Genomic DNA, 3,608 nt, shown 5'->3' with positions numbered 1-3,608 from the left:
TTAATTGGCCTCTCAGAGTTGGTAAGACAACTCCCACCTGTTTATGCTCTCTGTATGTGTGTATATATATCTCCTCAATATATGTTCCATTCTATATGCATCCGATGAAGTGGGCTGTAGTCCACGAAAGCTTATGCTCTAATAAATTTGTTAGTCTCTAAGGTGCCACAAGTACTCCTGTTCTTCTTTTTAAGGCTTCTATGTTTCATCAAGGAGTATCAGATGTGAAAGAGCATGAAGGTATTTAAGAAGCCAACTCAAAGCGTTCCTCCTACACAAGCATTCAGGTCTTGAACAGTCCAGGTAAACAATGCATGTTAACTGAGAACAGTTTCCAGGTCTGGAGGAGGTCCTGGTAGAAGACCGGCAACCTGGAGAGGTCTCGCGGAAGACCTCTCGGATGGAGACAAAAGAGCTGCCGGTCATATCTGAGCCCTCAGAAGAGGTGCAGGAAGGCATGCGCCAATACGCTCCAGGCCGGACTACCTGCACCATAAAAGAGCCTCTGCAGGGCCTGGAGGTGGAAGATGTGGACCTGAGCGTGCAAACACTTCAGGCCCTGCCCTCCCTCCCTCCTCCAGGGGTAGATGGAGAACCCCCGCAGAGACCCAGTGCAGTCTCACCCAAAAGAACTCCAGAATCGACATCCGGAGGTTGGCCAGGAAACCAGGGTGTTGAGCCGGTACCAGAGCATGAACAGGACCAGTTGATTGAGCACTAGTGCTCTCCCTCGAAGGGAGAGACACCAGAGCAGTCCTGTCCATTTCCGGAACCACTCTGACACTCTGCCCTCTAAACCTAGCCAGTTCTCCGGCGGAGACGGATGCGTGGCAGAAAGGTAAACGCCGAGATGGAACAGCGGACCGCGCTCCACCGGACGGCCTGAAGCGTGGGTGGGAGGGAGCTCGCCTGCCACCCGTCCCCTACCACCAGACCAGAGCTCTTGACCCAGTTGACCCAGGTGGAGGAGGCTGCCGAATAGATGGTCTGGCAAGCCTCCACCCACACCAAGTCGCCAGAGTCCTGGACCACGAGGAGCACGTCGTCGGCGTACGCCGACAGGACCAGCCGCAGCTCCGGCTCCCGCAGCACCAACCCTGCCAACCTCCTACGGAGGAGACAGAGGAAGGGCTCGATCGCCAGAGCATACAGCTGGCCCGAGAGGGGGCACCCTTGACGTACTCCTCGCCCGAAGCTGACCGGTTCGCTCAGGGTCCAGGTGAGCCTGACTAAACACTCTGCGGAGGCGTACAGCACCTGGAGAAAACCCACAAACTGGGGCCAGAAGCCAAACACTCGCGGAGTGCCCAGGAGATACCCGTGGTCCACCCTGTCGAATGCCTTCTCCTGATCCAGGGACAGGAGGGTGAACGACAGACCATCCCTACACCCGAGTTCCAAGAGGTCCTGGACCAGATACAAGTTGTCGAAGATGGTGCGGCCCGGGACGGTTTAGGTCTGGTCTGGGTGGATCACGTCCACCAGCACGGACCCTAGCCGCAGCGAGATGGCCTTTGCTATGATTTTATAGTCCGTGCTGAGGAGCGAGATGGGACGCCAATTCCGTAAATCGCGGAGGTCCCCCTTCTTCGGCAATAAGGCAAGCACAGCTCGCCTGCACGAAAGAGGGAGGACCCCGCCCTGCAAGGACTCAGCCCAGACGGTGACAAGGTCCAGGCCGAGGACGTCCCAAAACACGCGGTAGAACTCCACGGTCAGCCTGTCCATGCCCGGAGATTTATTGGTGGGCATGCGGCGGAGGGCTTCCGAGAACTCGGCCAGAGTGAGAGGCAGCTCCAGCCGGTCTCGGTCGCCCGCACTGACCGTCGGGAGTTCATCCCAGAGCATTCTGTAAGCGTTAGGATCGGTCGGATCCGGGGAGAAAAGGCCTGCGTAGAAGGCCCTGGCCCTCCCGCACATTTCCGCCGGATCCGTGAGGGGGGTGCCGTCCTCTGCTAGAAGGCAGGTGACGTGCTTCTTAGCCCCCCTCTTTTTCTCCAGGGCGTAGAAGAAGTGGGAACTGCGATCCATCTCCCGAAGGAGGCGGATGCGGGATCGAACAAAGGCACCTCGGGCCAGATGGTCCTCGAGGGTCCGCAGCTCTTCCCGCTTCTCCCGGCACGCTCCGCAGAGGGATGGATCACCGGGGCTGGTGGCCAGACGCCTCTCCAGCTCTAAGACCTCCCGTTCCAACTGCCCTATCGCCGCATCCCTCCGTCGGCTGGCACCCCGGGTGTAGTCACAGCAGAAGAGCCGGGCGCGCACCTTCCCCAGGTCCCACCACCGCCGCGCCGAGGGAAAGGCACGCCGCTGCCCTCACCAGGCCAGCCAGAACTCCCGGAAGGACTCCACAAAGCCCACATCCTCCAACAAGCTATTATTAAAGTGCCCATAGGCCGGCCCCGGTCTCTCCGTGCAGAGAGAGGCTGTCACGGTGGCTAGATGGTGATCTGAGAAAGGGGCCGGCCGGCCGCTGGAAGATTGGGCCCGGGAAAGATGGAAGCGTGACATATAGATGCGGTCCAACCGGGAGTGGTACGACTGCTGGACCTCCACCCGGACAAAAGTGAATGTCGAAACGTCATCCGGGTGGTGGTCACGCCAGACGTCCACCAGGGAGTGATGTTCGACAATCTCCCGGAGGACATCCGCGGCGGCCGGGTGCTGCTCGGTCCCCGAGTGGTCCCGTTCCTGAAGGGTGGCATTAAAGTCCCCACCCAGGACTAGGCACTCGCGAGGATCCAAGGTGCCGAGGACGGCGGCCGCCTGCTGATAAAAACACAACCTCTCTGGGCCCAATGTCGGGGCGTAAATGTTGATGAGATTAACCACAAGCCCCTCCATGCAGACCCGGAGGTGCAGCAGGCGGCCTGTCACAGCCTCGGCGACCCCCAGCACCTCGGGCCTTAGGTCGGGGGAGAACGGGGTCGCCACTCCAGCCGTACGAACTGTGAGGTGGCTAAAATAGACCCTGTCCCCCCACTCCAGCCGCCAGCTAGCTTCAGCAGCCGGATCCCTATGGGTCTCCTGCAGGAAAATCAGAGAGTACCCCCCCTCCCGAAGGAAGGAGAACACCTGGCTCCTGCGGAGACCCATCCTACAACCTCGGGTGTTTAATGTTGCGAAGATGATCGGTGCCATGAGGAGGGCTGGGAGGGATCCTCGCTAGCAGAGACACCCACGGCCTCCGTCGGGCCATGCAACAATCCGTGACCTACCCCATAAGCGATTAAGGAGTCACGGAAGAGGTGGACCCCTTGGTAGGCCGCAGCGGCCTGCCTCCCGGTCCTCTTACCCTCCCACATGAGGGCCCTCGCGGCCAGGAGGATCTGATGGAAATCCCCCCCATTGCTGGAGTGCAAGCTATACCTTGTTGCGGGAGCCACGGACGTCCTCAAGGAAGTCCCGTAGCTCCTCTCTCAGCGTATGGAGGGGTGGGGTCACTGATCTATGGCTTTCCCCCAGTGGGGCCCTGTCACAGCCCCATGGCCCACCAAGACGGGCAAGCAGGGGACAGACCCTCGACGTGGCGTACGATGGGCCGACGCCACGTGGCCCGCCTCAGATCCTGGCTCAATGGGGGGCGGCGGAGGGAAAATAGCAGCCCC

Source organism: Trachemys scripta, chromosome 4 (assembly GCF_013100865.1).
Source record: "Trachemys scripta elegans isolate TJP31775 chromosome 4, CAS_Tse_1.0, whole genome shotgun sequence".
NCBI lineage: Eukaryota > Metazoa > Chordata > Testudines > Emydidae > Trachemys > Trachemys scripta.
Note: the sequence above shows the minus strand (reverse complement) of the source record.